Source organism: Hyperolius riggenbachi, chromosome 6 (genome assembly GCF_040937935.1).
Source record: "Hyperolius riggenbachi isolate aHypRig1 chromosome 6, aHypRig1.pri, whole genome shotgun sequence".
Classification (NCBI taxonomy): domain Eukaryota; kingdom Metazoa; phylum Chordata; class Amphibia; order Anura; family Hyperoliidae; genus Hyperolius; species Hyperolius riggenbachi.
Window position 1 is genome coordinate 129,449,602 of NC_090651.1, and position 21,969 is coordinate 129,471,570.

Genomic DNA, 21,969 nt, shown 5'->3' on the forward strand with positions numbered 1-21,969 from the left:
CGGATTCATGCGCGTTTGCGGTCGCGTTTTGCAACATTGTATTTTTTTGCTCCGCGGTTGCGTAGCGTTTTGCGTTTTTATCCTGATTGGTCCTGTGAATTATTTTTCATTTTGTTACAGTGTGCTGAACCGCAAAACGCTAGCAAAACCGCTCAGTTTAGGTTTTGCTGAGCGTTTCAATACTTTACATTGAAGCGCTAACGCTCCCAAAATGCTGCACGTCCTGCGTTTGCGTTTCTGGGAAAAGCAAACGCTCCTGTGGAAGTTGCCCCATCCATTAACATTGGCCCAGCATTTTGGCAAAGTGCTAGCGTATCGCAACGCTGCCAAAAGCGCTTCTGTGGGTTCCAGCCCTAAGAGATTACCAAACATCTCAATCATAAGTAATCCTTCAAACCTGGTCTGGGTTAATTGATAATTAAACATTGTAATTGAAAATGTTCCAGGGGGGAGGCAAAAAAGGGTGAGGCAAGTCGTGCTGCATGCGTAAAGTGAAAAATAGGCATGGCCATGGACCAGGGTGTGGGTGTGGTCACGGGTGGAGCTATATTTACATGAATTTAGCAATGGTGGGACATTATGCTAGGACTATGGTAGGGATTAGATTGTGAGTGCCTATGACACAGGTGCCCCCCAGTTTTAGGTAGTGACAGGGATCCCCCATGTTGGGGCCTGGTTGCTTTGCTTTGCTAGGCTGGGCTGGGGGCTTTGCCAGGCTAGGCTGAGAGCTTTACTGGGCTGGGGATTTGCTGGGCGGGAGGGCTGGTTGCAGCGTTACAGACCTCAAATTGCGGGGCTGGAGAGAGGCAGGCAGAGCAGGGCCAAGGCGCACACTACCCGCCCGTACGAGGTACACTTCCTCATTTGAAGTGTATGAGTATGCTGCGCGGGTTATGATCGCCTTGGCCCGGCTCTGCTTGCCTCTCTGCAGTTGTCGGGATTTGAGGTTTGATGAATAAATGGGTAGCTGTCCCATTTTGCCCATGTGTTCAGACACCCATATTGATAGCATTCACGCCTTGTAGTGCTGGGTCCCCGTGTCTACGTGGGTTTCCTCCAGGCATTCCCATTTCCTCCCACACCCAAAAAACATACATAAACATTAATTGACTTTCCCCCTAAAATAAGCCATAGACTATAATGGTCATATGACTGTGGTAGGCACTAGATTGTGTGCCCTTCTGAGGGAAAGTTAGTGATAAGACGCTATACTCAGTACAGTGCTGCAGAAGATGTTGGCGTTATAAAAAACTATATAATAGTAATAAGGCACTAGCAGATTTATACCCATTGGGCATTGCACAGGTTGTAGGATAGCTTACAATGAGGGAGATTAGAACAGACATGGGTATGGTGGATTGGTTTGATTTTTTTTTTTTAATAATACAATCAGTCAAGAAAATTGATTGTTTCTTTTTTCTTCAGATCTTTTAAAATTCAAATGACAATTCCCCTGGTAACGGCATTCCCTGTTTTTTTAGGTAAAAGTTGGGGGTCGGCTTATATGCGGGTCGGCTTATATGCGAGTATATACGGTACTTGGAAAAGAATTCACCCCTTTGTGGGCAGGCGTCTCTTGGCAGGTTTGTTGTGGTGCCATGTTCATTTCACTAATTATGTAACATTTAATGTAATTGGTAGCACCAGGACTTTTTAGGGGGTTTGTGGCAAAAGAGGTGAATACATAAGCACATGACCATTTTCAGTTTATAATTTTTTCTAAATTCATTTTTGTATATATTTATCATTTCACGTCACCCACTTAATCTTTTTTTATTTTAATCTGCAGAAAATATTAATATTACAGGTTGGAATGTTACAAAATAGGTACAAAGCCAACGGGGTAAAGAATTGGGGGAGGGGATACTTTTGCAAGGCATTATCTGTGGGGTATGTCCACCTTGGGGCAGGGAACACTTATTTGGATTGTGCATGTTTTTCTGCACACTGCCGCACTGGCCATTGTAGTCAGTAGCTCACTTGGGAATAAAGTGTGCCATTTGGGGGACAGGGATTGGGGGAGTGCCATTGTTTACTTACAGGAGCAGCCACCCTTCCCTGTGGAGGCAGGCCACTCCCCTTCATTGCTTACTTAGGGGGGCTGCTTCTGTAGCCCGTCTCTGGACGTAGCTATCACTGCCTGCAGCTGGCTGCACTTCAACTGTCTTGAGAACCAACATTGGGCAAATCTAGATCTCTGGAGATGGACTTGTAACCTTGAGATTGTTGATATTTTTCCACAGACAGTTCTCTTCTACTTTTTCCCACAATGCAAATACTATGTGCACTTCTCTCCTTTTTTCTGCTTTCAGGTGTGATTTTCAAATTGCCCACACCTGTTACTAGCCGCTGCTGAGTTTAAAGCAGTATCACATGCTTGAAACAATCATATTTATCCACAATTTTGAAAGGGCGCCAATAATTTTGTCCATCCCATTTTTGGAGTGTTGTGGGACATTATGTCCAATTTGCTTTTTTTCCTCCCTTTTTTGTTTTGTTCCAGTCCACACAAAGGGAATAAACGTGTATAGCAAAATGTGTTACTGCAACATTTTTCTGTGGAAAAAATCCTGGGGTGTCAACAATTTTGCCCATGACACAATAAATACACACACACACACACACACACACACACACACAGCGCTTGAGTTTTAATAATTATATATACAGTGAAACCCTGGTTTGCGAGCATAATTTGTTCCAGAAACTTGCTTGTAATCCAAAGCACTCATATCAAAGTGAATTTCCCCATAAGAATTACTGGAAAATCAGATGATTCATTCCACAATCTAAAAACATTGGAATATTGAGGCTTAATATGTTGGAAGACTTTCACTTTAACAGAATCATTGCCATCTGTTGGCTCACCCCAATATTTTTCTTTTTGTGTGGCTTTAACAAAAAACCTATCCAATGACAGTTGTTTTGGCCTCCTTTTGATGGCTTCAGGTAAATTTGACATTAATGCGGACCTAAACTGAATTTTATAGTGTATTGATTAATTGCTCCCATGATCTAAAGCCAAATTAAAGTTTGCTTTTCTATGGTTTATACCTACAAATCAGCTTCTGTGATTTTCCTTAAACTTTATCCTAGTTCAAGATGCATCAATTTCATGCCAGTGAAAACAGGACAGAACTGGTATATGTTTGTCCTCCCACCAGCAGCAAGCCCATGCAGCCCAGGTATTGAGGAAGCCCCAGTGTGGTGTCAATGCAGCTCTCTGATTGGTTAAGAGTGCTGAAAAGCACCCCTCTGATTGGCTCATACACACCTTCCAACTATCTGCTCAACTATCTGCCAAACTTGTCTGTTGAGCCCCATACAACTTTTGTTGTGAAACAAGGTGAAACAACTAAAAAAAAGTATTTTGCTATTGTTCAAACAGCTGATAAGACTGATAAGAAGTCAATCCAACTGCTGGATTGACTTCTTATCAGTTTTGAACAATAGCAAAATACTTTTTTTTAATTGTTTCAACTTGTTTCACAACAAAAGCTGACAATTGTGCTGCATAACAGACCACTGTTGGAGCGTGTGAATGGAGCTTAACAGACAAGTGTGGCAGATAGTTGGACAGATCGTTGGTAGGTGTGTATGAACCTTTACATTCAAGTCCGAATATCTCTGCGACCACGCCTCCTACACATAGGGAACAGATTTACAAAAGATGAGTGATCAGAACTTGACTGTATTGCCTTATCCCATTGAATGGGAAGCAAAGGGAGATGTGTGTACTAATTAGATGTATAACCAGCAGGTAACAGCCACAGACAGTTTTCATACATGCGGTAAAAGCTGATGTAAACAGATCCTAAGGAGGTTCTCCAAAATCAGTAGCCCAATATCACAAACAAACTAATAAGCCAGCAGTTTCTGAGCTCCTTTTCTTAACCTCTAAAATAACCCTATATTTTTGGCACGGCTTTTGTAGGAACATATTGTGGAACATTCTTTGGTAAACTTTTTCGTCAAAACAGTAGTAGTCACGGTATTACTGGGTTCTTCTCCTAAGCTATTCAGAATGTGCTAAATATTTCATGAATGCTTATAAAGCCTGGAGTATGGCACACAAGAGCAAAACATATCCCAAATATCCAACGGTTTCAGTAAGTACATCATTTTCCAGACAGAACAAGAAGATCCTGGCAATGCTTTGTTTCAGGTCTGCCAGTGTGCTGCCCTGTTAAGTCAACATGTGTTTGCATGTAGGAATACCAAAGAGCCCATGGAACTAAAAAAATACATAATATACTCTCAAAAACTGGAAAACCGGTAATAGACGATTTATTACATATTACATTTTCTCTGTTATTTGAATTTTCCAACTTTACTCACTATTAAATGTTATGGAATATTATCCCAAAGTCAAACTTATGGAACACATTGCTAAGATAGATATATAGTAAGTTATCACCACTGGCAAAAGGGAAGACGTTAAAGTATACCTGTGACAAGAGAATATAAAAACTGTATTGTGTTATTTCCAAAAACAGCCTAGATGTATGGGTATGATGTTCATCTTCGACTTGCAATCCTTTCTAAATCATTCACTGGATCAATTAAAAGGTCACATTTTCACACCATGCTTGGACATTCAAAGGAATCTGACTGGAGCCCACCTCACATCAGTGCTCTAGAACATAGGCGGGTAAACCAACCTGAAACGTTGAGTGCAGCTATTAGCTTGTGTTATTTTTCATAGTCCAATGAAATGGATGCTCCCACAGAAGTGGGTAATGGTTTTTTGTTGTTGTTGTCTTTCATAGCTGTTGATGCCTCTGGAACTGTTTCAGTTTGTGCATTCACCACTAATTAAACATTTTCATCCCACTGACTTCCAAATCACCTTTAAATATGTCTGAGGTCCTCATGTGCATACATAGTCTAGGTGACATTCCCAGTAGGTACTGTACTATAGCCAGAGGATCAACAATATAGTCAGTTGGCTATCATTTGTATGGGTGTGGGGCAAAAAATGTTCTATACATTAAGTACAATATCAATTATAATAACCAGAATATGTATGATTGCCGCGCACCTAGCAGCACCACAATAAGGAGCTTTGACAACAAATGCTGGCTGCAAGGAGAAAAATGGATCTGTGCCCCAATCCACTCGAATTGAACAAAAAAAACACAGTATTACTCCTGCCTGCACACTCAAAACCAATTTAATACCATCAATTAAATTACAATAAAAATCATACCACACACAAGTAGCTCCACTAAAATCGCAACCACACTCACATCCAGATAAATCTGCAGGTATGCAGAGACCTTACACACCTATATATAGTCAGTCAGACATATAGTCAGTTCACTATCATTTTTATGGGTGTGGGGAAAAAAAACACATTTCTATACATTAAGTACAATATCAATTATAATAACCACACTTTCTAATGTCTGTAAAAATACGCTTTAATTGAGCAGTATGGAGCCCACTTGTCTTCAGGAGAACTCTGGTACGCTAGTGCTCCCGAAGTCCTCTGTGGGCTCCCGAAGATGGTGTAACTTCAGTGGGGGAACGAGAACACTGAGCGGGGACGCGAAAGGCCCAAAAGGATTCGGTACCTTTCCTCTTCATAGGTAACTGACTTTTAGTGTTGTGCACACCGAGTAGCTACGAGTATGTAGCTACTTGTACTGTGCAGCTGTCGCCCGCCGGGACAGGTGAGTAATTACTTTTGCTGCTACATATGCAGGGGCCCGGGGAGGAGCAGTTCAAGGCGAACAGCGTTTAGCAGGGTCAGCAGCGCAGGGGTCAGGGCTCTTAGGCAATTGCCCACTTTGCCTGCATGGCCCTGCATCGCCAAAGAAGTTCAATGTGGAAGAGCATAGGACCATAAACATGGTCATAAACTTTGGGTGAGTGGCCCTTCACATGCAACAGTTAGGGCTTGTTCACACTACAAGAGCTTTTTAAGCGATAGTGATTTTGAAAAGCTCTTGCTAATGTAATGCTACGGGATATTATTTTTCAAAAAAAAGCACACTGCTCCAGTGTGAACACACACAAAGGATAACATTAGCAAGAGCTTTTAAAATCACAAAGCGCTTAAAGAGAGTCTGAAACCTTCTAAAAATCCTATTTTTATCTGACATTTATCTTCTACAATATCACCAGTGCTAAAACGTGTATCTTATTGCTTATTACCTGTATTGTTGTTTACATTGCCTCTTACCTGTATTGTACTGTCAGTCACCCCTGTTATCATTGTCTGTAATCCTATGTATTGTACAAAGCTGCGTAATATGTTGGGGGCTATATAAATCCAATAAATAATAGTAATAAATGATTGGTTAGATCAGCAGAATTCTATTTGCATGGGCTTTAAAAAGCTACAGGACAGATGGCACACGTACATTGACATCCTGGGGGAATATGTAGAATAGTGTGGTAGCTACAGCTCCCTAGCTCAATTTTTCTGGGAAAGGCCCAAAACCTGTCAGAGAAGAACCCCTTTGTATGGCATCTTATATAGTGGTAACGCCACATTGATTGCCCTAGCCAACAAAGAGACCATAGGTGGGTTGGGTTTATTTCACATTGAGTGAAGCATAGCTCTATGTATTCAGCTAAAATGAATTCTCTATTTGTATAAAAACCTTGATAACTAACTCTGGATATAGGTTAAGGACACAGTCTTGCTCTCCGGATACTTGTTAAAGTAGGCACCTGTTTGCGTGCATGTACTGATGTGACTTCAGAGTCAGACCTATAAACTGCCTCAAGCATTAATGATATTTCCTGAGTCACAAGATCTACCAGTTAATGTTTCTCATATGCAATTTTTACTATCGGAAGTGAGTCAATGGCTCCCAGTAAACCAACTCTGTAAACATTTATGATCTTGGAAAAAATAGTCTGATAGGTGTTTCGACCTCTAGAAAGTACTTTTGTGTAAACACATCCGCATGGCATTACTTGGCATGACTTCCAAAACCGTTTTAAAAATAGATCTGTTACCAAGACTTTAGTGAATACTGCTCCAACAAATTTCTATGACATGTTTCTTCATTCTGTGAAGCAGGGGCGTAACAATAAGGGTTGCAGAGGTTGCGACCACATCGGGGGCCTTGGGCCAGAGGGGCCCCAAAGGGCCCTCCCTAGGCTTCAGTATTAGCTCTCTATTGGTCCTGTGCTCATAATAATCACTTCTATACATACTTTGAATAGTGGTAATCATTAACAAACTGCTCCCCATTCCCTTCTTGCACTTCTGACACTGTGGTTGCCTTGGCAGGTTTTGGTGCGCCATATCAATTGTTACGTATAGAGTGTTTTGGGGGCCCCAATGTAAAACTTGCATCGGGGCCCACAGCTCCTTAGCTACGCCACTGCTGTGAAGGCATCTTTCTGTCTTCCTTTAGTAATCATGTTCATGTGGACTGACCTCTATAATGAGATGTTCTGTGTTTCCCGTCACTGGGATTCCCGTCGGTCCATGCATGGGCCCAGTGCCACGATCCCGTCCTGCACATTAACTGCATCGCCCATTGACTTGCATTGCTGCATAATCCATGTGGTAGGCACAGATTGTATGGTAACACACTGCAGATTTTGCATCAGGAATGCGGTGGTTTGGATACATCCATCGCACCGCGTGGCAAGTGTACCAGAGACGACCATTGTAAAATATTTGATACTTACCAGGGGCTTCCTCCAGCCCCATAAGCAGTGCGGAGTCCCACGCCACTACCTCCGTTCTCCCGCTATCGGTCCTGGTAACTGGCTCAGCCGCGCCAGTCGTTATCTGCGCAAAAGAGCCCGACTGGTGCGGCGGAGCCAGTTACCAGGACCGCTAGCAGAAGAATGGAGCCACCCGGGATAACGGCAAGGGACTCGGCACTGCTTATTGGGCTGGAGGAAGCCCCGGATAAATATCAAATCTTTTACAATGGTCGTCTCTGATTTACTTTAAGGTGTAAGGCGAGGTGACGCATTCTGCAAGTGTGCAAGGGGTCTTAGCAATCAGTTGTACTCAGTTTAACTAACTAGAATGCTTACTCCTCTCTTTAGGTAACTAAAATGAGCTGCTGCATTTGAGTGGTCCATTTTCAAGCTGCATAACATTTGCATTAACTCAACATTATTAGAATTTCATTGGCTATCTGCAGCTACCACACTCACCATAGGTTTCTGTTAATTTGGCCCAAAAGTTCAGAGCTGTGGCTGAACCATCAAGCTGAAGAAGGTGTCAGGATCTGTGTCTTGTTATCCTGCTGGTGGCAGCACTGGGGAACTTTGGTGTGGACTTCCGCTGCCTACTAGCAGATCGCTCTCGTCCTGCTGGGAGTTGTGCAGTTGGAACTGAGAGGAAATTCTGGCCAGTCACCTGATCAATGTGCTGGCATGCTCTCCTGCTGATCCTCTGCCTCTAATATTTTTAGCTCTAGACCCTGAACAAGCATGCAGCAGATCAGGTGTTTCTGACATTTTTGTCAGATCTGACAAAATCTGCATGCTTGTTTCTTGTGTTATGCACACTACTGCAGGCAAATAGATCAGCAGGGCTGCCAGGCAACTGGTATTGCTTAAAAGAAAATCAATATGGCAGCCTCCATATACCTCTCACTACAGTTCTTCTTTAAGCAAAAGATGTTGTTTTACTGAAGTAATTAAAAAAAAGCTAGTTTAACTTACCTGGGGCTTCCACTGGCCCCCCTGCAGCCGCCCTGTGCCCACACCATGACAAATTGATCCTTCAGTGCCCTGCAATGCTCCATTTTCGTTTCCGCCGACTCAGCAAGTCGATGGCCACTGCGCCTGCATGGCCCTGGCCACACGCATCCTCGATTGCGCTCCTGTTGCAAAATATGTTGTTTTACCATGCATTAGTTTTATTGTGTAATAACATTTAAAAATAAGAAATATATTAATTTAAAAGATGTGAACAACGTTGAGGGCCCGTACCCACTAGTGCTGTGTGATTTCTTTGCGGAAAATCATTTGCATGCGGATGCAAATGCGTATGCATGTATTTTTGTAAGTATGCGATTTTAACCATGTCATTGCCTGTGTGCTTTTACATTGATTTTACAGGAAAACAAATGCAAATTCATCTTGTGCCTTCAGTCTTGTGCCTGTTCTGGTAATCTCATAGTTGCTACAAGGAATCTGTCCTCTGAAGAGTCATACTACCGCATTGTTTTATTATGTTCTTATGAATTGTCGTTTTGCTAGTTAGATTTGCAAATAACAGTTTCTTTCTTTTAGGAAAAGCTAGCGGGGGTCTCTTCGCCCTTTCAAATTTAGAGAGTGGTGGAAGTGAAATTACTTGATTTTCAGCGTGAAACCGATATTTTTATTTTACCGATTGTACATACAATCGAGATTGTACATGTATGGGCAACAAATCTTAACCGTTTACAGTACACACCGTGGATTTAACTCCAGAAGTCTCTAGTGCATGAGACCTGCATGGCAACTGAGGCCTAGTAATACGGGATTGGTGGTTGGTTGTCACATTACATTGTCGGTAACGTCGCGACCAATCTTTAAGGTCAGTCTGCTCACCATTGTTCTAGCCATTGGATGTCCCCGAATGGTAACGGCAGCAGATTAGATGGAATTGGCCCGCTTTGTCACCTTATCACCTGACCATCCAGCAACCGGTCTTTTAACGTCATTTAGACGGGACTGCGGGGCTGCATTGTCACAATCATTAAGTGCACTGTTATAATCAAACTCAGATAAACATTTAAGCTAATTTCCCTAAACATTGGCCAATGTTAATCCAAGTAGTAGGCCGGCAGTTGATGCTCATACTGTATATAAAACAGTATTTGTAATCCACAAGGAGCTTCACTCAGGAGAGCAGCAGCAGGAAGATGATCCAAGCTAGATTATTAGATAAATATGAATGATGGTCTTCGAGTTCTGATAGGCCTAGACACCCAAGAGCAGATTGTTAGGACTCCAGACAAAAACTTTCATATTGGCCTAACTAGAAACTGCGTTGAATAAAACTCTGGGAGGGATGACCATGTGAAAGTCACAATCCAACAGGAATCACTCACTCAAAGCTGGCTCAGTCAATCTACAGGAGCTGCTATGCAGGCAGATAAACATACCAATAAACTGGATTCCCTATCAGCTGATTACTGTAGTAATAACACAGGTTGCTTACAGTTCCTTCAGATGAGGCAGGAAGAAACGGTCACATGTATAGTGGCCTGTAAACACTCCTGATCAGCTAAGATGCAGTCACATGTCACTGGAGAAAGAGATTTCATCTCACAGACAGCTCAGCTATGTGTGTTGGAAACTCCTCTTCAAGAAGGATGCACTGTGGACAAAGGAATTCAAATCACAGACAGCAGAGCTCTTCAGATCTCCAGAAGGCTTTTTCCTTTCTCCAGACAATACTCATCTCTCACAACTCACTCAAACCAGTTTCTAGTAAATTTTCTGTTCTCTGAGCTAAGACTTTCTGAACTAAGACTTTCATTGGCTACAAAATCTCCACAGTATAAAAGCTACTCTCCTATTGGTGAGAGGGATTCTCCACCTAGATGAGGGAGGGAAAACTGCAAACAGCAGACTATGCAAACTATTTAGCAATTAACTGTTTCGGAGCTGAAATCATAGAACCACAAACACAGAGAAAATATTTTGCACAGGTACTGAATAGCCATTTTGGCAGGGTGGCTACATGAGCATACTGTAACGATTGCGGGATTTATTTCCGTGGTCAGCGCACAGGACACGCGCCGACACTACGGAAATCCTCCACAAGCGTGTAATATATATATATATATAGCCCAGCTATGGTGCTATGCACCTGTAGAGGGAGATTCCCACTGGCAGATGGAGCTGTGGAGTACAGATGGACTCAGCCTCTGTACTGCCACAGATGCCAGATAGGAATTGCACGAGTTGAAGCAATGTAGGGCTGGATAGCCCTAAAAGAGAGAGCACAGAGACAGAATAAATGTGTGTCCACCAATCTAGCCGCCACCCAGCGACGGTGAACACACAACAACAGAACCAAAGTGGGAACGCAATCATAAGAGAGGCGATTGCCAGAAGTGACACAAGATCGAGCAGGACAGAGCACGAGAGTAGCAAAGGCACAGCAAGCAAGAACAATAAGAAAAATAACAAACGCTAACTAAACGCGAACACCGCACTCATTCGCAACAGCGAACACATTTAAGCACGATCACCGCGCGTTAGGCGCCCAGTGATAAGCGTGCCACCCTAACTAACCAATGACACACAAACACGAAATAGAGAACGCGAACGCTTGCAAAACGGTTACCTCACCGAGCCTACAGCAAGCATTCGTACAAGACAAGACAGAGAGAAGGAGCAGCCAGCAGCAACCGCAGCTTTTGGCCTACACTCCCAGACAGAGTTCAGAAGGAACCACCACTGCTACCGCTAGAGCGAATGCGATCCAAACAGATGGGGCTACCAGTAGCAACCGCTGCTCTAGTTAGCACCCCTGAGGCACAATACAGAAGCGGGCACTGCCACTACCACTAGGCGAATGCGATCCAGACAGATGGAGCAGCCAGTAGCAACCGCAGCTCTGGCCTACACTCCCAGACAGAACGATTTCCTGTCGACCACCGCTGGTGACAAGACAATCGAGACAGAGAGACAGAAGTAGGCAATACAGATAATACAACCTGACTGCACTAGAAGGGATGCCTAGTGCAGTCCCAAGGAATACTCTAAGATAATCTTTAGCAAACAATAGCAAGGCTGACACTCCAGGAGAGTTTAGCAGGAACAAACCATCATGACCAGCAAGGAATTCTGGGAGCACAAGGTATTTATACTGCTAGCCATCAAAGGAGGCAGCTAGGCAATTTGCATGACAAGTGTATGCAAATTCCTGACCAGCAGAGCAACTCTGAAACTTGCAAAGTGAAGACAGGACTCTTTTCCAGAGACCTGCAACACTCAGACCCAAAGAATGGACAAACAGCTGTCTGCCTGTGCAGACAGCTGAGCGGATCATTACACTCACAGTGTGTAAAAGCAATTGAACCAGCCTGACCTTTTCCCCTTATCCGCTTCCTTGTTCGAAAAAAAGGGGTTGTCTTTTTCTTTTTTTTCTTTTTTTCTTTATCTCTAAATACAGTTTAGTTATTGCAGTTTAATAATAATCCATAGGTTTCTAGGTACAAAGACTTTGTCGATCTATGCCTTTTCTTTTTTATCTTTTCTTTCCATTAGCAGGCTCTATCATCCTCATTTTTCATATCCCAATATGGGACCTGGACTTGGACACTTATATTTCATCTGAGCCCTCTCCAGACTTTTGTTATTATTTTCATTGTTGTCCCATTTATTGAGCCTACATTCTGTACACTACTCTGCTAATTGCTCTATGCTCGATTTCCTGTCGACCACCGCTGGTGACAAGACAATCGAGACAGAGAGACAGAAGTAGGCAATACAGATAATACAACCTGACTGCTCTAGAAGGTATGCCTAGTGCAGTCCCCAGGAATTACTCTAAGATAATCTTAGCAAACGACAGCAAGGCTGACACTCTAGGAGTGTTTGCAGGAACAAACCTTCATGACCAGCAAAGGACTCTGGGAGAACATGGTATATATACTGCAAGCCTTCAAAGGAGGCAACTAGGCAATTTGCATGACAAGTATATGCAAATTCCTCAGCAGCAGAGCAGGTCTGAAACTTGCAAAGTGAAGACAGGTCTCTTTTTCAGAGACCTGCAGCCCTCAGACTTAAGGAATGGTCAAACAGCTGTCTGCACGTGCAGACAGCTGAGCAGATCGTTACACATACACATAATATCAAAAAAGCAGAGATTGATCATTCAATTCCCAACCATTTTAAAGAAAACCATGGAAAAAACCCAAGGGAACTGTCGTTCTGTGTGATAGATCAATTAAAAAATGACTGGCAGACAGGGTTGCCAACCGTCCGTATTTGGACGGGCAGTCCGTCCAAATAACCCTAAAAATGCAGTGTCCGTATCTGCCCGTATTTTACATTTGGAAATGACAGGCATTACCCTGGCAGCACATGGCATTGCCGAGCCCAGCCCTGCAAGGGTTAAGTTTGTCCGTTGCTGGCTCTCTCTTCTTATTTACAGGGCCAGGTGTACTTTCCCAGGTACTGGGGAAAGAAAAGTGCAAAAGGATGTGATTGGTCATCTGCGTGGCTGGCTTCCAACTACGGCCAATCGGAAGAAACTGAGGCAGGGGCGTAGCAATAGGGGGTGCAGAGGTAGCGACCGCATCGGGGCCCTTTGGCCAAAGGGGCCCCGAAGGGCCCTCTCTCAACTACAGTATTAGCTCTCTATTGGTCCTGTGCTCATAATAATCACTTCTATAGATACTTTGAATAGTGGTAATCTTTAATAAGCTGTTCCCTATCCCCTTCTTGCACCTCTGACACTGTTGTTGCCATTGGCAGGTTTTGGTGCGCCATATCAATTGTTATGTATAGAGTGCTTGGGGGGCCCCAATGTAAAACTTGCATCGGGGCCCACAGCTCCTTAGCTACGCCACTGAACTGAGGAGTATATAAACTGGCTAAATGCGTCAGCGGTACCGGCAGTTGGAGAAAGAAGAAACAGTGTCACTCACCGAGATGGAGATTGTGGTGGCTGCGGTGATGAAGAGAGCCAGGGAGGCGGACGGAGAAGACTGGCTTCGTGGTTTGCTGGAAGGGAGGAGCGCGGAAATGGCAGCGGTGGCCGGACCAGAGGCGGAGATGGATGCGGCAGGTCAACCGAGCGATGAGAGAGGCAGGCCAGTCGTGCGAAGGAGGGATCGCAGCTCTAGTGAGGAGATTGGGGAGGAGGAGCCGGGCCGGAGATCCTGGGCCAACGAGCGGGACGAGGAGGCGGCACAAGCTGGTGAGGAGGTAGTGAGAGGTGGCAACATGAGCGCCAAGGGGCGCGGCAAGCGGCCTAAGAAGGCGAGACAAGTTTTTTCGACGCCCCCTCCTCAGCCTGGAGGAGGGAAGAGAAAGGCTATGGGCAGCAGAGGCCAGGTGGCAATGCCTCAGGCGTCCCCCATGGTACAAGAGGAGTCTATGCAGGAGCAGGCGGGTCCTAGTTGGCAGTTGGAGCCGGAGCCCGGACCGAGCAGTAGACCTCCTGCACTGCCGGGTGAGTGTCCTAATGTCCTTTCCTTAGATGATGTGAATCTGAAATTATGTCAATTGACTGATGTGGTGAGAGGTTTATCTGAGGCAGTGTCTGCTTCTAAGGGGCAGGTGGGTGAAGGGCAAAGGGAAGTCTCCTCTCCTGCTGAGGCTTGGTTGCTATCAAACGGGAAGAAAGATTCTCCTGTCATGGTTCAGCCGGAAATGAGAGTCGGGGTGACGGAGCTGCATTATAAGGAGGCTATTCCTTGTACCTTGTCCCCTTTGGGGTTTCACTTAAGTGCAGCTATCAAAGAAAAAATTTGGAACGGTGAGTTCCTGGACATTCTTTCCTTGCTTCCATTTTATAAGGAGTTTACTTCTAAAGAAAGGAAGGAGGGTGATGATGATAGGAAGAGGCCTGTGTTGCGGACATTCAGCAATTGGCTCCAGGCCTTTTGCATATATGCCAGTGTGCTAGGTGAGAAGAAACCTGGGTTATGTACAGGTTTATTTCAACATCTGGACATCATTGCGGAGGCTTATAGGCAGTTTGGCGGATTGGCCTGGTACTTGTATGACGAGGCCTTCCGTCAGAAGATGTCGGTGCACCCAACATTGCAATGGGGGACCAAGGATATTGGTCTTTGGATTGGGTTCATGCTGCCTCAAAGATCTGGTGTTTCAAAACAGAGCCAGTCGTCACAGGGCACGTTTAAAAAAGGTCTCTGTTTTGCCTTCAATGAAGGCCAGTGTAAGTTTCTGAATAATTGTAGGTATAAGCACGAATGTAATCATTGTGGTGGATCGCATTCAGCTTCGCGCTGCTTTAAAAAGGCAGGCGTCCAGAGTCAGGGGTCCACGAAGGAGCTTTTTCATAAAAGCGTCGACCCCGGTGATTCTGGAAATAATGTTGCCTTGGCTAAGGGCATATCCAAGGCAGCAGACCAGTCAACTGCTCATTGACGGTTTTTCAAAAGGTTTCCATATTCCAGTTTTTAGTGGTCCAGGTTGCTCAATTGTACCTAACCTGAAGTCAGCTAATCGTTATCCACATGTGGTAGGGAAAAAGATTCAAAAGGAGTTGGAGGCGGGCCGGGTTGCGGGCCCTTTTAGCTCCCCTCCTTTTGAGGATTTCAGAATTTCCCCGTTGGGGGTTGTTCCCAAAAAGGCCCCCAACGAGTACCGATTAATTCATCATCTTTCATTTCCAAAGGATGCATCGTTAAACGATGAGGTGGATAAGAATCTGACTTCTGTGTCTTATGTGACATTTGAGCAAACCTTGAGAGTTATTAGAAGCTTTGGGAGGAATGCATTGCTTGCCAAAACTGATATTCAGTCAGCTTTCAGGCTTTTACCTATTGCTCCGGAGGGCTTTAATTCTTTGGGTTTTTATTTCCAAAATAAATTTTATTTTGATCGCTGCCTTCCGATGGGGTGTTCTCTTTCTTGTTTTTATTTTGAATCTTTTTCAACGTTCTTGGAGTGGGTGGTAGCCCAAAGAATTGATGAGGGAGCCCTTGTACACTATCTTGATGATTTTTTGCTCATAGGTCCTGCAGACTCTCAAGCGTGTCAGACACTTTTATCGGTCTTTGTTCAGACAATGAATGAGTTTGGTGTTCCCTTGGCAGGAGAAAAGACGGTCAACCCTACCACGTCTTTAGAATTTTTGGGTATCACAATAGATACAAGAAATATGCTGTTTAAACTCCCGTTGGAAAAGATTAATGTATTGAAAACAATGTTGAGTGAGTTGATGGTTAAAGAAAAGGCAACAGTTAAGCAAATCCAATCTTTGTTAGGGCATTTAGCATTTGCATCAAGAATTATGCCTATGGGGAGAGTATTTTCCAGAAAGCTGGCTCAAGCTATTTCCGGTTTTAAGTCGCCTAAGATGCATGTTCGTTTGGTCAGGGAAGTTAAGGAGGACTTCCTAGTATGGTATGAATTCCTGTCTTGCTACAATGGAAGGTCTATGTGGCAGCAGGAGTTCATTATGGATTCCGAAATGGAATTTTTCACAGATGCGGCGGGATCGGTAGGATACGGCGCATACTGGTGTGGTCATTGGTCAGCAGAGAGATGGCATGCATCTTGGGTGGACGGGGGTGTAACGAAGAACATTGTGCTATTAGAACTTTTCCCAGTGGTGGTATCATTGGTACTCTGGGGTAGAGAATTTGCTAATAAGCGCATTATGCTCCAAACGGATAATAAAGGAGTATTGTATGCTATAAATTGTCTGTCGGCAAAATCGGTTATGGTGGTTTGTTTGTTGCGTCATCTGGTACTAGTGTGTTTAAAATATAATATTTGGTTGAAAGCTTCTTACCTCCCAGGAAAATTGAATTTAATAGCTGATGCCTTATCTCGTCAGCAGTTGGAGTCTTTCCGGACTTTGGCCCCGGCAGCAAGACGGGAAGGAGAGGTTTGTCCAGTTCACCTTTGGAGCCTCATATGGGTCTGATTCAGAACATGGTGAGAAATTCAGTGGCAGCTAGCACTTGGAAATCTTATAAAGAATCTTGGGTTAGTTGGTGTAGGTTTTCAGCTTGGTATGAGATAGCCCCATTGGCTGATTCGGCTGATATGTTCCTAGCCTTTATTTGTCATGTTTTGGAGTTGGGTGGTTCATATAGTAAAATTGTCAGGATGCTGGCGGGAATTTCCTTCTTTAGGAGGTTGAGCCAGGCGCCTGCCAGTAGTTCATACCCGGTAGTCAAGCAGTTTTTAAAAGGTTTAAGCAAGGAGTGGGTTAGGCCGGATAAGGTGTCTTTTACAATTCTTTGTGATCTAGTTCGGGTATTAGAAGCTGTCTGCTTGGATGGTTATGAGTGTTCCCTTTTTAGAACTGCGTTCGTATTAGCTTTCTTTGGGGCATTTAGGATTTCTGAGCTGGTAGCGGCAAATAAAAGGTTGGTTGCGCCTCTCAAGTTTGAGGATGTTAGGATTTTTGAGGATAAATTGGAGATTTTTATTAGCAGGTCAAAGACTGACCAGATGGGTCGAGGGACTTGGATTACTTTGAGGGCGGTTGATTTTGCTTGTTGCCCGGTTAAGGTGGTTAAGGAGTTTGTGTCGGTTCGTCCGCCTGCAGTGTCCTTCCTCGTCCATCAGAATGGTGTTTCTCTGTCTAAATTTCAGTTTCGGTCTGTGTTTCAAAAGTGTCTGACTAGTTTGGGTCTGGGAGACATGAAATTTACGTCCCATTCTTTTAGAATTGGGGCTGCCACAGAAGCCTTTCGATGGGGTTTACCGGATGAGGCCCTTAAGAGAATAGGGCGGTGGGAGTCCAGGAGGTTTCGTATTTATGTAAGACCTAATTTGTTTATTGATTTCAGGTCAAAGAGTGATAGTTTGGATATTGGGTCACTCTTATGTTTTCTGGGCACAGAAGAGGGCCAAGTTCAGACCCTACACTGAAAATGTGTTCCTTGACATCGAGGCCTGCCAGGTCCTATGGCAAGGTATACAGGGCCTTCGGTGGGAAGGTCTTATTCCTTTAATTGTTAAGAAATTACGCTGTTGGCCTATCCCGGACGTTCTGCTGATTCATCTTGGCGGTAACGATTTAGGGAGGTGGAGGACAATTGACCTAATGGATAGGATGAGTGAGGACATTATTCAGATTCATAATCAATTACCAGGCACGAAGCTGATATTTTCAGAGGTAGTTCGGAGACGGGCATGGCTTAACCCAAGATTAAAGTTTATGGACAGAATTCGCAAGAGAGTTAATAGGTATATGGCTAAGATTTTAGTGAGTGTGGGTGGTTTGTCCATTCGTCATGTTGAACTGGAAGGAAGGGAGTTGGGTCTCTTTCGGAGGGACGGTGTTCACTTGTCCTCCATTGGTCTTGATGTATTCAATGCTAACTTAAGTACGGGTATTGAAGGGGCCGCGGTCTTGGGGGGCAAGCCCAGTTTAGCTGGGCTTGCTTCTGGGTAAATGTCACCGGTTGGTGGACATTTTGGTTTATTAATAAAGGGGTTCTTTATTAATGATTTTAGTCTATTTTTGGTTACTAAGTTGGTTTATGAATTTAAAAAAAAAAAAAAATTCAAATTGATTACCCCAAATAAATGGCCGCGGCCTTACTCCATTTTTGTGTGTTGGTATTTATTTATATTATTTAATGTTTATGTTAAGTTGAAGGGCTTAGTGGGGAGTGCAATTCCATGGAAATGACAGGCATTACCCTGGCAGCACATGGCATTGCCGAGCCCAGCCCTGCAAGGGTTAAGTTTGTCCGTTGCTGGCTCTCTCTTCCTATTTACAGGGCCAGGTGTACTTTCCCAGGTACTGGGGAAAGAAAAGTGCAAAAGGATGTGATTGGTCATCTGCGTGGCTGGCTTCCAACTGCGGCCAATCGGAAGAAACTGAGGAGTATATAAACTGGCTAAATGCGTCAGCGGTACCGGCAGTTGGAGAAAGAAGAAACAGTGTCCCCTCCCCCCCTCCCCTATTTTTGTCGCTGGCCATATTGGGGTTTTTTATTAACATATGGGTAAATGTCACCGGGTGGTGGACATTTTGGTTTATTAATAAAGGGGTTCTTTATTAATGATTTTAGTCTATTTTTGGTTACTAAGTCGGTTTATGAATTTAAAAAAAAAAAAAATTCAATTTGATTACCCCAAATAAATGGCCGCGGCCTTACTCCATTTTTGTGTGTTGATATTTATTTATATTATTTAATGTTTATGTTAAGTTGAAGGGCTTAGTGGGGAGTGCAATTCCAAGGTGTCCGTCCAAGAAAAGTGAATTTTGCAATAAACATCATGCGCGCATCTTATAGAAAGCCGCTGATCACCGATGGCTAAACAAGGAGTCCTCTGTGGTGCCTTCCCTCCAATCAGTAACAGCCTTTTTGGAACTGGCTCCTCTCTACAGCCAATGAAAAGAGAGATGGACCCGTGCCAGCCCCACCCCCACCATCCACTGTTTGCAGTTCAGGAGGAGGCTTCTTTAGGCAGCACTTTTGCAAAAGAATACTGGTGAGCAGCAGCAGCAGCAGCCTGATCACCACATGTAGAGACTCCAGGAGCTGCTTGATGCAGCCCCTGCATTGTCCTGTGTTCTACTTCAGTCACTCTCGTACATCAAGACACAGAGCACTGCAGCAGCCAGCTGAGCCAGGTAATGTGTGTGGCTCAGCTTGTCAGGCTCCGTCCCTCAGAACAGCCGCTGTCCCTGCTATACAGTAGGTCACTAAAGATAAACAATGAAAAAATGCTTGGAGGGTCAGGGTCATTCAGGGATGTATGTGTGTGCACTATGCAGCCTTTTTCTGTATTCTCCTTGATCCCACCAGGCAGACAGGTAATACTTAGCAGCTAGAAGAAATAAAAGGGGAGCTGCCATTCCAGGAATATTCTAGCTGCTAAAGGGAGAAATAAAGCAGGATTAGGAGAGGTGATTTGCTGTCACAGAGCACTGCACTTTTTTCATTTGGTGTAGGGTGGGGTGCAGACAAGCAGTGCACAGCATGAGTGGAAAAGATCCAGTACTTTGTGACAGCAAGTCACCTCTTATGACCCATGCTCTGCTTCTCCCTTTAGGCACCTGAAGTAGACTATCGCTTTTTTTCCTGATCCATAATTCATTGGGTGCGTGTAAGGGGCTCACAGGGTTGCTGCATTTATCACTTCTTGCCTCTGGGGTTGCTAGTAGAGGGGTATAAAATAGCCTTTGGCACCCATTTATGTAGCATAAAAAACTACACATAAAAAATGTGACCTTCCCTCGTTAAATAAAAAGTGCGCTACTGACTCCGCCCACGTGTCCGTCCAAAAGTTTGTGTGTCCTGCTTTTTTTGGACCTTTTGTCCGTGAAAAATTAGAAATTAGGTTGGCAACCCTGCTGGCAGGGATAAAATAAAGACAGAGATCTTTTAAAGCTGGAGAATGCACGTGTCTGCGAGATGTGCGGTGTCACTTCATGGGGTATGCAGATGAATCCTGTCAGCCGTGCCATGCACGGCTATGGGCTCCGCAGTTGCTGCCTCCCGCACCATTTCGGATGGTAATGTCGGCCGAATCGCCAGTGCAAGCGATGCGGCCGGCGGCGCCATTCTACCCAATGGAAGAGCGATTTGTCTGCGGGAAAACTGCGGATTAGACGCAGAAACCGTGCCAGTGGAAACGGGCCCTCATACTCTTAATCCAAATGGCCTGAATGTAGGTTTTAGTGTAAACTGTTTTACTGACAATTCATACCACTCCTACGGTATATTTACAGTATGTATTCTATATAGTCCACAGAACTGCAACTGCAATCTTCTAAAATGACACTAGATGTCAGCACTAGGCATTTGGCCGTCTGACGTAAAAATGTTGTGAAGAATGTTGTCTCTTTATAGCTCTAAGTGTATATATATTTTAACCAAAACCTGAAGGTTTTATTGTATTTATATTGATATTTGTATTACTGGTTCCTGCGTTTGATTATTGTAAGTGCGCAGCATCTCCTTTTGTATGGAGCAGCTGCGCAGTTCTGTAGTATTGTGTTGGCCATTATATACCGGGGAAGTGCTGTTAAACTACAGTTCCCATGATGCCTTGTAGTCACAGGCAACTGAAGCACATCCCCGACCGCTGGCTAATTATGCTGGAACCAATAGAATGATCCTAGGGAGTAGTCAGCTTGCATGCTTGGCCTAATCAACGTTAGGCAAACGATGCTGTGTGTCAGCTGACACGCTGGGACCAATAGTGAGGTTCCCAGGAAGCGGTCAGCTGATGCTCTGTGCCCAATCACTCGTGCCCAATGTAATCCTATGGCATTTACCGACAGGGTCCCTCTGGATGTGGCTGTCTGTTTCCATTATTTTGGTAAATATCTTTACACTATTTATAGCCCATATTTGTCTGTTCTCCACATCCCCTGATAATGGCCGAATGCCGAAACCTGGTACGGAAAGGAGAATGGGCTATCTTTTAAAGGACCATTCTGTAATATTCATAAGGTGTACTGGATACTGCATATACCTTGTAGTCTCTATGTTGCAACTAGGGTCCAGTCTGCATGGACCCTCGATGTAAGTTATATGTTTTTAAACTGTTTTATCTTGGAACATAATAAAAGATTTTCTTGTGCATAGGCTAAAATCCTGTTTGTGGTTTATACCCTGGTGGTGGCAGCCATGTCACTTTAATGCTTAGCACTAGTGGTTGTAGGCTGTACAAAGCACCTGAAGGTTTAACTACTACACGACTGTGTCACGTCAATGGGTGTGATCGCAGCAGCAGCACCAGGACTGCCTAATACCGATCGGCGTACCCTCCTGGGCGCGTGCAGGAGATCGTGTGCTCTGCTTGGATGACGGAGCGCTCTGTCATCAGTCTCCCAGCGGCGATCGCCGCTAGTAGACTGTTATGCTAGGTACACACCATACAATTTTCTGTTAGATTTTCTCTTAGATTTACCTGCCAGATATCTTTTTTACATGTTGTAGGTAAATCTAACAGAAGAATCTAACAGGAAATTGTATGGTGTGTACCTAGCATTAAACGGCAAAACCGCCATCTATTTAGTCTGTACAGCGCTGCGATCTATGACAGTGCTGTGACACGGCTGTCCCCCTGGGACGCAGGAGGGCAATCAGCTCTCATTGGCTGAAGCCTATGACAGTCGATCGCTGTCATAGGCTGGCAGAGGGAGTAAGGGATGGAGTTATATAAAATTAAAAAAAAACCTTTTTTTTAATTAAAAATAAATATTTATTAACCTCCTTGCCGGTTGTCCCACTTTTCTAGCTGCTTGTAACATCTGATCTCCGCCGCGCCGGGACCCCCCCCCCCCCTTCAAGACCCCTTGCGCAGCCTGGCCAATCAGTGCCAGGCAGCGCTGGGGGGTGGATCGGGATTCCCTCTGACGTC

General features: G+C 44.3%; 1 protein-coding gene across 1 annotated transcript in view; it reads left to right on the forward strand.

The window, feature by feature from the left end:
• Positions 1-20,840: 20,840 nt before the first annotated feature.
• The window catches only part of VAMP4 (vesicle associated membrane protein 4), a 48,389-nt gene continuing 47,260 nt past the window's right edge, over positions 20,841-21,969 (forward strand). The window contains exon 1 of the mRNA XM_068239900.1: positions 20,841-20,922. The gene's annotated coding sequence lies outside the window, so the exon portion shown is untranslated. The remainder of the gene's footprint in view (positions 20,923-21,969) is intronic.